The following is a 16,795-nucleotide window of genomic DNA, read 5'->3' on the forward strand; positions in this document are numbered from 1 at the left end:
GCTACTGAGGCTGGTGCTAGATGAGGGCCAGAAGCTGGCCAGGGGCTCTTGATTGAAACAACAACAACAACAATAACAACAACACAGCAGCAGCAGCACCAACAACAAGAAGCCAAGTTCTGGCTAACAAATCAGAGTGTGTGCTGGAAAGCGAGCTGATGAGGCCGTTGCTGGAAGCAGTGGTGGAGGTGAGGGTGAGGGAAGAAAGGGAAGGAAGGAAAAGACAGCAGCAAAGGGACTTGGAACAAAGGGGTAAAGAGGATTTAAGTCAAATTAGTGTCAGGAGCCCAGGAGAAGGTGAAACTGCGAGTAAGCCCTTAAATGGAATGAGAGGGAAAGAAGAAAGCAGCTCACAGCTACCAAGAAGAGGAGGAAGTGGGAGATGTGCTGCTTCCTGTAGAAAGAACGATGAACAAAGCTGGGTGGGGACTAGTCCCTGGGCTGCAGGCGCCGCTGCTACACATACACACAACGGCCGCCGCTCCGTGGGCAGCTCCTACTACTGCTGAGCTGAGCTGGGCTGGGCTGGGCTGGCGGGCTGCGCCGGAGCTCGCCTGCACAGATCGGCTCGGCGAGAGGAGAGCCACTCGTATCTGACCAGCCTCAGAGCCGAGGTAAAGGAAAAGCTTTTCATGTCTCTCCTTTTTAAGTGAGAAAAATGACCATTGCCTGCGATTTTAAAGGAAATTTCTAAGGGAAGTTAGGGACATTGTTTCAGGATTGGGGGGAATGATTAGACTGGGTTCTTTGAGAAGGGCTTTTGAGAATGACCGAATTTGTGACACATTCTCTTAAAAAAAAAAATTATCATTAACTTTAGCGACTTGTCAAGAAAACACAGTAAATGTAAGGAGCTGTTTGCATAGTTTCCTCAGGAAGAAAAGCGAGGCTGAGTTGAAATCAACTGGGGCTGTGAAGCTGTTGGCCGATCATCTGCGTGTTGCAGTCCTGTTTTAGGTGTGTTTGTGGTGTAAAACGTTAATCGCATTATATTTCCTACACATTGCACTCACGTATCTTCTCTTTTGCAGCATACTGACTGTGATTTGGCCTTTTTTTGGGGAGGGGCATGAAATCCTTTTGTACTCAGAATTTGCCAACAAAGGCTGTGGAATTGCGTATGGAGGGGCAGTATTTACCATTAAAACAGGGTGTCTTCCTCCCTCTGCTCTGTGCAGCTGCTTTCGGGATAACCTCAGAAACAGCTACTGTTTGCCAGTAGGTCTCGTCCTAAAGTTGCATCCTTTCTCAGAGGAGAGTGGCAGGTTTAACTTGTTCAGAATCAGACATTGGTGTGTATATGGGTTTAACGTTTATATAGATTTTATTCATCTCTAGGTCAAGACGCATATTAACCTCAGTGAGGGACAAAATGTAGAAGTGCTGCTAGGTTGTTTCCTTACCTGTATATACCATAGATTGACTGAAATAGTAAAATTAGAAGGTGATTTTTATTTTTTGATTATCTTGAGCAATGGATGCTCTTAATAAGAATCTAGGACCGTGACTTGTTCATATTTATGAATGATATGTAAAAGTGCATTAAATAGTTCTGATGGATAAGAAATGAGATTGTGGATTCCTCTGGCAGGATATGTAGGAGAGTTTAATAGCCTAGCGTAGCTAGCGTAGCTGGTTTTAAAAATTCAGCTTTGTCTCCAAAAGAAAGTGTGGTTAAATAATAAATGGTCATTGATAAAAGGTTTTCTCTTCAGTTTTTAGAATAAAAGGAGATAAATTTTCAGAGGAAAGAACTGCTTATAGTGGAGTAAAAATAATAAAAAAGATGTATTTAGACACTAACAAATTCTTAAATTATAATTTTTTAAACACTAAATATTCCATAGAGAGTGTATATGCCTCCTCATTTATCATCATTCTCAATTGTGAAGGGTTTTTTTAAAATGCCATTTTATAAAATTTATTTAGCTTCTCAAAATTTCTGGTGTAGCAGCACATTTTGAGAGAAGACTATTTTGGTACCAAAGGGAAAAATATGTCTAGTTTTCTGAGGTTACTTATTAAATCAAACCGGAGCTGTCTAAGAGGCAAAACATTGCTTGTGTTGAAACCATGGAGCTCCCCTGACCGATTCATTGTGTTTAATCAAACCTGTGGGCAAAACAAGTCACACCGCATATTCCATAGTTCAACTTCCCATTTGCCTCCTAAAGTAAATATGTAAAGATAATTTTCCCAGAGAGGAGAGCTAGGCTAGATCTTGAATCCAAAATTCCCCTAACTGGCGTTCTATGGCCAAGCTGCCTATCATTAATTGAAGTAGAAAGTTGGAAATCTAGGCAGTATGAATGGAAATAGAGCTCACCCTTTGGTATTTATTCATCCGCAGGCTTTATTCACTAGATAATGCCAACACCCTGCTCTGTGTGGGGATGTGTAGACAATCTGCATTCCTCCTCTCTGTGCGTTTCATACGAGAGTATGAAAACGAAATCTTGGCCCATAAGCACAGGAGAGTCAAGACACCCCCCTGCTCTCTGTCAGAAAACAACTAAGAGGTGCATATTTTCTGCAAAGCACAAAATCTTTCCTTCACTGTTAAATTTCAACTTGAAGCACATTGGTGAGTAACAGCAGATCAGTAACTATAATGGTAGAAGGTTTAGGAAAAGGATTAAAATGCTCCTATGCTATAAAATAAGACTATTTACACTTACTCTAGCCATATGGAATATTGAAAGGCATGATTCTTTTGTCCAGGGTACTCAATGGCTTTTGAGTCAACCAACACTGAAATTTTAATTGAATGTTTTTTGTTTTTTTTTTCCCCTGCCATATGGCCAAATGGGTGAGTGGAAACATGACTCCATTATTTCATGACCAGCCCTGGGGCTCATATGGTAGGCACATAGTGAATATATTTGGTTGACTGACATTTTTACACTACTTCAGAAAGCAGGCCCAACTTTCAAGTATAAAAGTCAAAGCAGAAAGATGGTTCAGAAAGACAACTGTGGGTAGAAGACAATAAAATCATGGAGTGAAAAGAAGGCAGGCTTTGGGCGCCAGGCAGGTCTTCTTTTGAATCCTACCACTGGTTCTTACTACTTGACCTCTTATGATAACTTAATGAACTTTGGTTTCCTCATTGTAAAGAGGGATTAATAGTACATAACCAATGTAGTAGTTTTTGTTTTGTTGATTTTTATTTTGTTTTTGTGTATGGGTATGTGAGTGCCTGAGACATAGTAGGTATTCAGATGTTTTTTTCTTCCTGAGTGGCATAAGGAAAGATTAGCATATTCTTGATCTTTGCCACTACCTCAGAGGTTCCAAGAGACATTTTCTTTACTGTAGTAAAAAAATATATATATGTGTGTGTGTGTGTGTGTGTATGTGTGTGTGTATATATATGCGTGTGTGTATATATATACACACACACACATATACATAAAACTTCCCATTTTAATCATTTTTTTGTGGCATTAAGTATATTGACATTATTGTGCAACCGTCATCACCATCCACCTCTAGATCTTTTTCATCTTAAGCTGAAGCTCCGTTCCCATTAAACATTAACTCCCCGTTCCCTCCTCCCCAGTCACTATTCTACTTTCTGTCTCTATGACTCTGACTATTCTAGATTCCTCATATAAGTGGAATCATATATTATTTGTCTTTTTGTGACTGTCTTAATTCACTTAGCACACTGTCTTCAAGGCTCATCCATGTCGTATCATGTGTCAAAATTTCCTTCTTTTTAAATATTCCATTGTATGTATATACCACATTTTGTTTATTCACTCATCTGTTGATGGACACTTGGGTTGCTTCCACATTTTAACTATTGTGAATACTGCACACATGGGTGTGCAAATATCTGTTTGAGTCCCTGCTTTCACTTCTTTTTGAGTACCCAGAAGTGGAATTGCTGGATCATACGCTAATTCTATGTTTACTTTTTTGAGGAACTGCCAGTACCCTTTTCCACAGCAGCTGTACCATTTTGCATTCCCACCAGTGGTGCACAGTGGTTCTTTTTTGTCTCCACATTCTTACCAACATTGTTCTTTTCTGGAGGCATTTGTTTGTTTTTGATAGTAGCCATACTAATGGATGTGAATTAGTATCTCTTTGGGATTCAACTTACATTTCCTTAAGGATTAGTCTTTTCATGTGCTCAATTGGCCATTTGTATATATTCTTTGGAGAAATGTTTATTCAAGTTCTTTGCCCATTTTTACACTGGATTTTTTTCAAAGACATTTTTAAATGGTGAGATGTCTTACAAGTGTGTCATAAAGATCATGATTATAACTTTGTGTTTAATCTCCTGCACGCATCAGTATTATTCCTGTCCAAGTAAAATGCTTTTCAAAAATAACTTTTAAAATCAAAAGGAGAAAGAAAATCTGTGTAGCTCCTGATGATTGATGATATCAAGAACTTGATAGTGAGTTTCAAACTCTTATTGTAGACAGTCACACTGGGGACCCCGCTGGTCAAGTGTGGTCAGGCTATTACAAAGAAGGCACTGGAGAGACTGTCGCTTCAGTGTCTTTCCAGTCTCCACTCAGCTGGAAGAGAAAACAATGTCCAGTAGGTAGCAGGGTCAGAAAAAAGGAAGAGATACTAAAGTACTAAATTGCTGTCAGCTCTTTTAATGGGGAGCTTTAATGATAGAGAAGGGCTACAGTAGTTAAACAACAACAATAGATTTCTGGGACAACAGGTTTCTTCTAATGAAATGAGATTCAAATCTAAATTTCACGTTTGAAAATAAAAAATCCTTTTGTGTTTAATTTTCCATAACATATTTCACTCCTAATTCCCAACCTGGTGAGGCAAGGTATAAATGGGGCCGAAGAGAGCTGGGCAGGAATATTAGGGAGGACTCTATTGAACAGGAACAATATCTGAGCTTTATGCTGTGGGCGCAGATGTTGACTCTGAATGGTTTGAAGCGTCCCTGAACGATTGCAGGTTAACTTTTTGTAATGCACTCTCTGTGTGTGTACGGGAATAGTGAGGCTGGAGGATAATGACCCCTGACTATGTTTACTTTCCAAATCTGCTTATTTTACAAATTCTAGGAGGACTCATGCCTGGTTCTGTAGATCTGGAAGGACGAGGGAAATTATAGAGCTGTACTAAGGCATAGTCCCTTGCCTAAGACATCAGAGAATGGTAGAGGTGAAAATGACCTGGATATGAACCCAGTCTGTATCTACCCCTCCATGACAGATGATGCAATCCACCCAGCATTTAAGTTTTCTGTCCAAACTCACACAGTTGATTAATACTTCACTTCCCAATTCAACCTCCATTTCACTTTTCTCCATAATAAAGCAAAGAAATAGAGAAAGTCTTTATGCTTTCAAAATTGCTTATAAAACCAAATTATTTTCTTTAAAAAGATGAGGGTAAGTTTTACATTTAACACCCTATATAAATATGGAGTCTCTGCGTTCAAATTTGTTCAAATGTAAAGATGCCACTGGAAATGAGATTCAGATTTTCGGGTAAGAGTATTAGAGATATATATGGCTCCCCAAAACTCTTATGTTAAACATAGCAAGTTGTGCTTAACAGGATTCAACATCTTGACAGTCTCTAGAGGACTTCATTAAACATTAAAAAAGAGGGAAGTCAAATCTCAAACATTTCTAACTTTAGTTATAACATGTTTCTTAGAAGTGGTACCACTGTATACTTAGGTTTGAGATAAGACCGGGTAAGCCCTTTTATCTCTTGGCAAATATGTGTAAACGGTCAAGCTCTTAATGGAAAACTGGTCACTTGACCCCTTCCTCTTTATTCCTTTGGCCTTTCTTTGCCCGACTGCCATCCCAGTTGTCAGGGTCAGACATTTCCACGTTCCTCGCTACCTGGTGCCTGGCACTCAGAGCTAATGGAGAGGGTCTGGCGACTGGATTGATGGGTTCTGCTCCAGATTTATTGCAACATCAGTAATGCCATTGCTGTTCTTTGAAAGTCCTTTTCTTCTTTCTTTTTTATTCCACTTTTTACTATCCCTTGTGCATTTTCAGTGAAAACCATGAAACCCAAGTCCCTGCTCCCTTATTCATTACAGGTGACTCACCTTCTACTTTTCTGATAAAGCATGTAGTTACAGGCTTCCTCAACCTCATTCCTTACCATCTCAAGTTTTTCCTATCTTCATTGGTTGTTCTTCCTTTCTAGGTAAAATTAACAGGTTTCTGCCCACCCCCCCCCAAGTCGAGAGTAAACTCTCTTCTTGGACTCTCCATTTCATTTTCTTTTATTTTCTAGGGGGCTAGGTTCTGACAATAATTCTATCTCCTTCCTGCATATTTGGTTTCTTTACTGACCCCTTTCCTCTTTGCCTGAAAACACACTTAGTTTACAAATATAAATTTATTAAAAATTAAACAACCCTGCTGTCAACAAAGTTTCCTTTGGATTTTTTTTTTTATCTTTTATCTTTCTAAGTTCTCGACTGGGAACCCTATAACAAAAGACAGATTAATAAGAAAAAGCAGATGTTTATTAACATATATATATCTCACATATAGAAGGGAGATACTCAGGGAAAAATGACTAACTCTCAAAGGTAGTTTAGAATTTAGGTTTAAATAGCATCTTCAGCTAAAAGACAAAAGGGAAAAGGAGAGGTAGAGGAGTGGGGTGGTGATCAGGAAAAGCATGGTAAATAAGAGTAAGATTGTTATGTAGACATAAATTGGTGCCTGTCCTTAGATAAGGGTCTTTAATGATTTAGTCTCCCTGGTACAGAAGACAGGGAGGCACCTTTACAAATGAAGATTTCTTTTGTAAATGTAAATTTCTCTTATAAAAGAGGGAGCTTCTGGTCTGTTTAGAGAATTTCTCCTGTGTGCTATTTCCCAAAATAATCTCAAAATAATCCTATGGCAAATAGGCGAATTTTGAGGTTGCATTTTCTGTCATCCACCATTCCTCTCTGAAGCCTTCCAACTTCTCCACTAACTCCAAGTTAGCTCTAAATATGAACATACTCGAGATTTTACTTCACTGCCGTTTAATTTCTCTCTTTCTCCCTTGACAAATCCATTTCTGTGATTTCCATCATTGTCACTGTGTGAGTCAGTCCCCAAACTGATTCTCCATCCCGATCTCTCACCTACTCTCTAAACTTGCCTGTCAATCTCCAGCAAACTTGCCAGAACACCCAACGCACTGACTGACACGGAAACTCATGTGTCCAAAACAGCCCTGACCATCACTATTCCCCACTTCTCAAAACCAGCTCCTCATCTCATTTCCATGACTACTAATGACACCCCATTCTCCCAGTCCCTCAATTATGAAAACTTGATTTCATTATTTTCCTCACCAAACAGTCTCAGGTGTAGCCAGTTGCATAGCTGCTTGTTTTGTCATTGGAACCATATATTGACACTCTGTACTCTTTTCCATGTCGACAGCCAGGTGTTTTAGTTCAAGCTTGCCTAACTCCCAGCTGGGCTAATTGTTGTTTGTGTTCTTGCTTCTCCTATTTCCTGCTTCCCCTTCCACTCTTGCTCACCCCACCCTCCCAGTCTTGCTTCTCTAAATAGCCAAATTCCATTTGCCCTGTAAGGCTTAGTTCGAATGCTACCTCTTCCACAAACCTTCCTTCCTTCTTTCCTCCCCTCCCCAATAAGAAACCATCTTTACCTCTCAGAAATCTTTTGTTCTTTCATCACAGCAATTAGCACATTCTAGTGTGTAAAATGGCAATCTGCATTTCTTTTTCTTTTGCAAGATTTTTGAGGGGAGTGGCCACACCCAGTTTTATTTTTTTCTTCTATAGGACACAGAAACAATTGTTGTCGTTGTTGTTTATTTGTTTTAAATTTCAGCTTTTTTGAGGGATAATTAACAAAATTGTAAGACATTTAAAGTGTACATCCTGGTAATTTGATGTACATATACACTGTGAAAGGATTACTCCCATCTAGTTAATTAACACGTCCATCACTTATTTATTTATTTATCTATTTATTTATTTAATTTACTTATTTATTTGTGTGAGAACGATTAAATTCACACATGAATCTTATCATTCATTTATTTAATGAACTTTCTTGAGTCACTTATTCTTTTATGCAAAGTGGGCTAGATACTGTAGGCACCCCCTAGGAGCTCATAATCTACTAGGGAAACAGACAAATGCTGACATACCTACAATACGGTTAGTCTGTCCATGGGCCTTAGCTCAATGTCTGCAGTGTGCCACATGTCCTTCAATGGGCCATGGGGACCTGAACAAATAAAATAGGCCAGTCCCTTGATTTTTTTTTTTTTTTTTTTGCGGGGGTGGAGAACTTACATTCTAGTGTAGAAGGGGGCAATGCTTTAAAAAAATACCTTTGTCACAGCCTCAACCCAGACAAATTAGATCAGAATCAGCCAGGGTTGGACCCCATTGACAGAAACAAATTATAATACAAGAAAATATCAGGCAGTGATTAGTACTGAGATGGATTAAAATAGAAACAGGTTGAATGATAGAAGTTGTGTGTATGACGGTGGTGGTATTGGAGAGTTGTTAGTAATCCCTGAAGACCTCTCTGAGGAGGTGACATTTGAATTGAAACCTATATTATGGTGAGGAGTCAGCCATGTAAAGATCTGGGAGGAGAGGATTCCTAAGCAGAAGGTGCTAGTGCCTTTCTGAAATAAGGAGGAGGTGAAATTCCCAAGGAAATGTGGCTTTTTTTCACATATATGTACAATAATCTATAAAATATCTTTCATCTACGGAGGGCAATTTTCAGTTAAACCAGGCAGACTCCAAATGCAGAACACTTGGTGGCTCTGTTGAGTACTTGGTGGCTCTGTTGAGTACTTGGACTGGGCTGGAATTGATTTACAGTCAGGAAGACTACTCTGTTTAATTATATTTTTCTACACTGCAATCAGCACTAAAAGGCTTGTTGTCTGAATTAGACACAAATCTTACTGTTTAAAATAAACTTAGGCACATAGTATTATCTCTTAGATGAATAAAATAGGGAAAGCCGTGACTTTTACCCTTAATTCTGTTTGGGGGAATTGGGGAAAAGTCATAGAGAACTCCAAACCACACAAGACTCCAACTTTCTGGTTCATGTTTGAATGAGTGAAGCTCAGCATGTTTCAAGAATCAAGTTGATAACTAGCATTTGTTGAGTATTCAGTGTGTGCCGCTGTGGCTGGATACTTTACATACGTTACAGTTTTCCTCTAGTTTTAAAAATAAGCCTATGAGATGAGAACAGTACTTTTTCTATCAGGATACTTTTGGTTGCTAGTAATAGAACACCCTACCGAAATGGCTTAAACAATACAAAACTTATCTCAAGACCTCCTGAAAAGAGGGTAAGTCCAGAGTTAGGTATTCCTAGCTAAATGATGTTCTTAGCAACCTAAATACTCCCCTTCCTCCCATTCTGACATCCTCAGCAGGTTGGTTTACCCTGTTAGGCCCGTCTCCTCACTGTGCTGAGATGGCTACTATGATTTCAGAATTACAGTAAGATTTCAATGTCTAGAGGCACAGTGAAGTGGCTAGTTTCTTCTCACAAAACTCTTTTTAAGGTTACAGGAAAGCTATCTCCAGCAGAATTCCTTTCCCAGCTCACATACTTATCTATTAGTGGCTAGGCAGATGGCCCACTGTGATTGGCTAATTTAAGAGTTTCCTCCTGAGACCATGGAGCATTTAATTTAGACAACCAGCCCTACATGTCTGCGCACATACACACACACATACATACATACATACATACATACATGCATACATACATAAAATCAAATTGAGTCTTTGTGACTGGTCATTTAAATCAATTTGATCTAATAAAATCTACCCTGGACCAAGAAACGAGTTATAGAGGCTAAGGTTATGTGCGTGGTATCTGGCAGACTTAAATGAAAACCTTTTTTCCAAAGAGGTATGTATTTTGTCGATTATAGCACCTGTACGAGAAGAATGAGTAATCTCTAGAATTTTCGATTAGGAGTTATTTTGAAAGCAGATTTTCACTTTCCAACTCTAGAGGCAACACACAGTTCCATTATTGTTGCATTTTCTCTAGTTCCTACTTTCCATGCTGATGTTGAATTTCAGAGGCTACATATGTGAAGCAGCAGTAGTGAAAAGGGAAAATTTCCGTGGAATTGCCATCATTTACAGTGTTCTGTCTGCTTGTCTCTAGGTGTGTTCCTGTGCATTCTCATCATACCAAACTATTAATGGTGGGAGTACCTTTTCTGTAATAAACTATTGAGTGCTTCCTACTCTGATATTTGCATTTTTAAACAGGAAAGTGAAGCTAATTTCTAGGCTCTGCCAACAGAGCTCTGTTTAAGAAAGGTATTTATCTGATCTGTGTAGAACCATGTGAGAAAAATTGTGAAAAAAATTTAAACAGAAAAAGAGTCTGTCATTTTAGGAGGCATTCCTTGGAGAACTTTTTTTTTTTTTTTTAAACTCATGCATGATTGTGTGCTTAGGGAATATTGCTGTTTATAGGCATTAAAGACGTTTCACAGTTTTATTTTTTTTTTCCTTTGGGAAAAAACTTGATATAGAACAGCCCCAAGATTTTCTGTTAATTAAAATAATAAAAAAAAAAATTTAAGTATGCAAAGGTGAAAATTTCTAGGCAAAAATATTGTTTGACTTATCTTTTATCGTAAGTCTTAAAACAATTCTAAAATATAATTAGAAATGTAATTTTATAAGGCTTTCTACACTGGAGAGTATGGCAGTTAAAGGACTTTGGTTTGGATTCAGAATCACTTGGGCAAGCTGCTTGAACTTCGTATGCCTCACTTTCCCCATCTATAAAATGGGAAATAATGATGACGATATCCACTTTGCAAAATTGTCAGGAGAAAATAATACAATGTATGTAGAATATTTATTTAGCATAGTGCCTGACTCATAGTAACTATTCAGCAATTTAGCTGTTATTAGTACAATTGTGATCGTTACTACAAAATGTGAGCATCTTTTATTCTATCCATGAGACGCTTATCAAGTTTCATCAGAAATTATTATGGCCCAACGTTAATTACAGGTGCTCAGAACTTGGAGTAAGGAATCGCCTAAGGAAGCCTATTTCCCTGGGATAGTCACGTGCCGATATTTGGGCTTAGTTAAGTGTCAGTCTCAGTCATGTGCTATTTGTTCAGTAATCCCTGTGCTTAGTCATAAATATTTCCAGTTTTCCTTTCCAAGTCATGATAGGTGTACCCTTCTCTGTCCACTTTAGTTATATATAGTCGTGTATCTTGCTTTGGCCAGTGAAACATGAGCAGAAATGATGTTTATCACTTTCAGGAAGAAGCTTATAAGAACTAGGATATAATAAGCACATTTCTTGGTAAATGGCAGTAGTAGAAGCACAGAAAGGGTGGCTGCACTCTTAAGCCTGGGTCTTAGAGTAATGATGGTCTCTCCACCAACCTGTAATGGACATGGAGTGAGAGTGAGAAATAGCTTTACTGTCTTGAGCCACTGAAATTTTGGGAGTTGTTTGTTATCATGCTATAACCTAGCATATCCTGACTGATACATTCAGATTATCCCTTCAAACTGCAGAGAAAAAATGTATGTATTATTGGTTACAAAATGTGTAGCGATTTGGAGATAGTAATTTTTAATGACTAGTTCATGTGTTTGTGTGTGTGAGCATGTGCGCCCATAATATATGTTATATTATATGTAAGGATCAGGAAGCCTAGAGTCTTAAGTTAAAGAGATTTATATAAAAATTTCCAATTAACATTTTATTTTTATCAAATAAGATTTACTTCCATTTCATACAAAGGAAAATTAACATACTAAAATTACTACTGTGTTTTTTTGGTTTTTTTTTTTTTTTTTGAAGGAGTCAGGACTCTGAATTCCAGGCCTGATGTGATCATTAGGTAATGATCCCTCACATGGAGAGCTTATTCAGATTGGTGTCTTGTGAAGCAAGGGATGTTTTCAAGAGGGGATAATGCACTGAGCCATGCCTGTGGCTTTTGTCTCCAGAAAGAAAATAGCCTGCCCTAAGCTCTATTGGGATATTCTAGTTATAAACAATGGTGCTTCGTACATAGAGGGTCTTAAATAATATGTATTGAATAAAGTAATGGAGGTAGTCCATAGTTCTTCCAAACGTCTAGACTCTTTCATGTCTGCATTTAAAAAAATAAATGTCTTTATTTTGGACATTACTCTAAAAAAATCTCAGTATTAAGACCTACATTTATTCTTTTGTAACACTTTACATGTGATCGACCATGTACCCACAGATTTAGGCTATTTTATTTGATATTTTTTTACTGCTGATTTTATTTCATCTCATTATTTCATTTGGGTCTCTAAAAATACATTATGAAATACCTTAATTATTTAAATTAGAAACAGATTAATTATCTCCAGTGTACAAACTCAAATTAATTTCATTATTAACTTGAGTTTTAAATTGATTAATCTTGGAGTGTTTAAGGAACCAAATGAATTTTTTTTTTCATCCTTAAGGAGAAGGGCATCTTTGATTTGATGAAATTGTCTCCATCACACCAATTATGCTAACAGGAGCAAGAAATTTGCAAGAAAACTTTGGATAGATTTTATAAACCAGCCAGAAACCTGTGTGTCTGGGGCTTCTGGGGGAACAATCTGTGAGTCATTGTAAAAAACAAACACACTCATAATCTCAGTGCATGTTGTTACCATGGTAATTAGGCCTGTCGAGTTGGCTTGCTTCTGTTGCTGTAAAGTGAAGAAGGGGAGAGAAACAGAATTTAGAGCTTTGACTATCAGCTTCAATTATTGCAAGAGAGAGTATAGGGGGTTCTTGAGAACATACTGGCACAGTCATCCTGAGAGGGAAGTGAAGAAACTCTGGCATCCTGCCTTTGTTATTGAATATAAGTTAGCCATATTAGCGTTGGGTGGTGTGATTCACAGGGGAGGAAAGGACCATTTGGCGTTCTCTTGGGAAGAAGGAGGAAAGATAGGGTTTTAAAAATCTTATATATAATTACATATAAGTCCCTAAGGTCTACCTGGTCTGCTGTCTTGTGTGCAAGCGCACAGGGATTTAGTGATCCTCTAAAAAACACCAAATGCCACTGACATAACATAATTTCAGATTTAAAGGATCCTCAGTACATTATTCTAATATGGTTAGAGACAAGATTTGGTGAGGCCATTGTTTTAGATCTGATCTCCAAGTAGACCAGGTATCTTTCCTGTATTTTTAGAGTAGATATGACTCCTTTATCTTGGACAGTCATCTTATAATGCAAGCCCCTGGGTCACAGAGGAAAGCAGAGAAGTTGTGTGAGCTCTGTCAAATCTGGCATCCCTCCAGGGTAAGTAAATTAAAGCATATGCTTGGTTGATGAACAGTCAACAGAGTTATTGGGTCAGTGGAATTACTGTAAGAATGATTCATTATGATACTATATGGAGAACAAACAACACCCTTAAATTAAAAGTTAGTGCACACACAAAACTATTTAAGAACATTACTAAGTTCAATTTAAGACATCTAGATATGCTCTTAAATGGATAAATATATAATAGGCCCCCTTATGTGTGGAGGATACATTTTAAAACCCACAGAGGATGCCTAAAGCCATGGATAGGACCAAACCTTATATATACATGTTTTTTTCCTATACTTACATACCTTCTCACTTAAAGGAAGTATTTTATGTCTTCTCTTTGGCATATCTGAATTTTCAGCATCACTACTCTTGTGCTTTTGGGGCCATTATTAAGTAAAATAAGAGTTACTTGAGCACAAGCACTTGGGTTATACCATAACAATCGATCTGATAATTGAGAGGCTATTAAGTGACTAACAGGTGGGTAGTGTATACAGCATGGATGCTCTGGACAAAGGGTTGATTCACATCCTGGGCAGGATGGAGTGGGATGGCACGAGATTTCATCATGCTGCTCAGAACGTCACATAATTTAAAACATATGAGATGTTCATTTCTGGAATTTTCCATTTAATGTTGTGAACCACTCACTGTTGACCATGAGAAACTGAGACTATGGAAAATGGAGCCATGGATAAGGGAGAACTATTGCAGTACATTGACTAGAGTTTTATTTATTTATTTTTTTAGAGTATTTCTCAAGTAGATTTTAAAGCAGATTTTATTTAAACGACTTTGCCTTATTAAAACTATTTTTCAAAAGACTTGGGGTATGATTAAAGATCATTAAATGTCAGGGAGTTTGTGTGTAATTTGTGCCCTGGTATATGATGTAATAATTATTTCTCAAAACTATAAATTTCATTTTTTTTCCTCATATGTTTACATTAGTAAACAAAATTTAACTTAATTTTTTTTTGATGATCAAGGTAATTCATGGTGATTATTGAAAATTTGAAAAATGCTTAAATTGTAAAGAAAAATTAAGAAGACTCCTTCCATTAATCAGGTTTTCGGTTGAACCACATGTAAGAGACCTGATATCACAGTGGCTGACAAATGCTAGAAGTTATTTCTCTTTCATACAACCCAGAGGTAGGTGGTCCAAAGCTGGTTAAGATAGCTCTTCTCCACAAGATCATTAAGGAACCCAGGTGTCTTACATCATGTTGTTCCATCATTCCTAGCATGTTTCCCTTGCTTTATGATCTAACAAGGACTTCACTATAATCAGCAGATGGGGAAAAAGTTGGAAAGGGGAAGGCATGACCCAGAAGCTGCACATATCACTTTTGCAGCCATCCCGTTGAACTCTGACTCATGGCCAATATACCTGGCACCAAGAGAGACTGGAAAAAGTAGTTATTCTTGACATATATGTTCTGGCTTAAAATTTCATTATAAGCATGAAATAAAAAGAGAACAGCGATTTATGCTATTTCCGTTATCCCATACAAAAGAGATAACATATTGTTTACTTTTCGATGTATCTTCTTCCAGTTTTTTTCCTAGAAAAATATATATGGAAAGATTATAATATTTACTAGAAAATATTATATATGGTTTAGTAGAAGAATATTACATATGAAAAATATAGATACTGTATTAGAAAATTTATCATGTATTTATAAGTGTACATTAGAAAATTAGTTGAGGTCATACTATATATAAAATTTTATATTCTCTTTTCATTTTATATCATGTGCATTTTTCCTCACTTAAGTTTTTTGTATTCATTATTTTAAAGTTCCATCATGTAGAATTTCTCCATTTTGTTTAATAGATTGTATTTAATATTTAGGCTGCTTTTAACACATTGGTAATATTTCTTTGTCTACATTTTAGATTTTTTAATTAATTAGGGTGAAGTCAAGGAGTGGTTTCACTAAGATGATGATTGAGAACATATCTGAGAATCTTGATAAATGGTACCAAACTGCTTTTCAGATAGGTTGTGCTGATTGATGCTATTGCCAATAATGTATAAGAGTGCTAGACTCAGAGCACCCTTGGAAAGGTTTATTTTGCAAGTCTCACTAATTATTGTTATCTTTAAGTTTCATTTTCTGAAAAGTTGCTTTTGTCCTTGGCTTTTTTTTTTCCTTTGCTGTCATTAATCTTGAGATAATAGTTTTGTAATGACTTTGGCTCATTTAAAAACATATGATCCCTTAAAGTCATCTGGGAATATAATTGGTCAGATTGAGATTGTAGCATCTAGAGATACTGATGTACTTTTGGTCCTAGAATCCAATGTGAATTTGATTTCCACCCTTAGTCATAGTACTCTAGATATGAAGTACATCTTTGTTCTGAGACACGATGAAATAGGAATGGTAAAGCGCTCCCTGAGGTAGAGGCGATTCCCTTTGAGCTGAGTGCTAGATAACTTTTCAGTAGTAAAGATACTACTGTACATAGGAACTTTCTTAGATGTGAACCACATTTGGGCATGAGGCAAAATTAGGCCAGATCTGCTCAACATCTTCAGAGGTCCTTAGTGCCTTGGGATATAGGTGTCTCTATTTTTAAATAGCCTGCAGAAGATTTGAAAGCTAAAGGTGCTTTTATAACTACTAACTTGTCCATCTACCCTCTTAAAGTACTAGACACACACACATGGAACTCTAACTCCTATCTGGTTCAAGAGCATGTTCTGTCTCTGTCAGTTTTGTCCCTCTGGGAGCAAATTGGGTTAAGTTAGGAGGAAGGTTTGTACTTATTCATCTCAGTGGCACACAGCCTTTGTCACCAAGAACTCTGCTGCCTCTAGGTTCCCAAGCCAACTTCGTGTTTTTATGTTTTCTTGCAGGCTAGGGAAGTTCACAAAGAAAGGGACTTCTATTTTCATAAATACATTTCTTTTTTTCTCTTTCTTTCTTTCTTTTTTTTTTATGCCTGTAGCACCTGGTCTTCCTAGGTGGTCTTCCATCCAAGTACTAACCAGGCCCGACCCTGCTTTGCTTCCAACATCAGACAAGATTGGGTGTGTTCAGGGTGGCATGGCTGTAGACTTATAAAGATATTTCTTAAAAGAAAAAGAGTTAACAAAATGTCTGTTTCTTGGCTCAGAAATGTAAGCCTGCCTTTAGAACCCACCTGCCCTTAGAAGCATTTGGCCATTACCATCAAACCTCAGTTAAGCAACATGCATTAGCTTGTTCACCTCTTAGGTATCATGTGATTTCTCTTTTTTCTAAAAAACTCATTTTCCTCTCTCTCTTTTTTTTTTTTTTTTTTTGACAGCAATATCTGCCAGTGAGCCTCAGGCTTTGGGAACTGAAGAGGTAAGAATTCTGAAATATTTTCTTCTAAGATCTTCTTGACTCTAACCATAACTTCAAGAGGAGAAAACATGTCTTAAGTGATGCTATAGATGAAAACATTTTACATG

At 37.4% G+C, this 16,795-nt stretch overlaps 1 protein-coding gene and 1 pseudogene across 4 annotated transcripts in view; one reads left to right on the forward strand and one right to left on the reverse strand.

Annotated features, from left to right (window-relative positions):
• Positions 1–448: 448 nt before the first annotated feature.
• Positions 449–16,795, forward strand: part of GNG2 (G protein subunit gamma 2) — a 102,741-nt gene continuing 86,394 nt past the window's right edge. Inside the window, exons 1-3 of one of the 4 annotated variants that reach the window (XM_016120797.2) lie at positions 450–614; positions 14,411–14,496; positions 16,648–16,688. The gene's annotated coding sequence lies outside the window, so the exon portion shown is untranslated. Of the gene's footprint in view, positions 615–14,410; positions 14,497–16,647; positions 16,689–16,795 lie in introns of all 4 variants that reach the window. The other 3 variants (XM_016120796.2, XM_036238370.1, XM_036238371.1) reach the window with 3 other exon arrangements.
• On the reverse strand, positions 16,297–16,415 carry LOC118601346 (annotated as a pseudogene).

This window comes from Rousettus aegyptiacus, unplaced genomic scaffold (assembly GCF_014176215.1).
Source record: "Rousettus aegyptiacus isolate mRouAeg1 unplaced genomic scaffold, mRouAeg1.p scaffold_m13_p_3, whole genome shotgun sequence".
Lineage (NCBI taxonomy): Eukaryota > Metazoa > Chordata > Mammalia > Chiroptera > Pteropodidae > Rousettus > Rousettus aegyptiacus.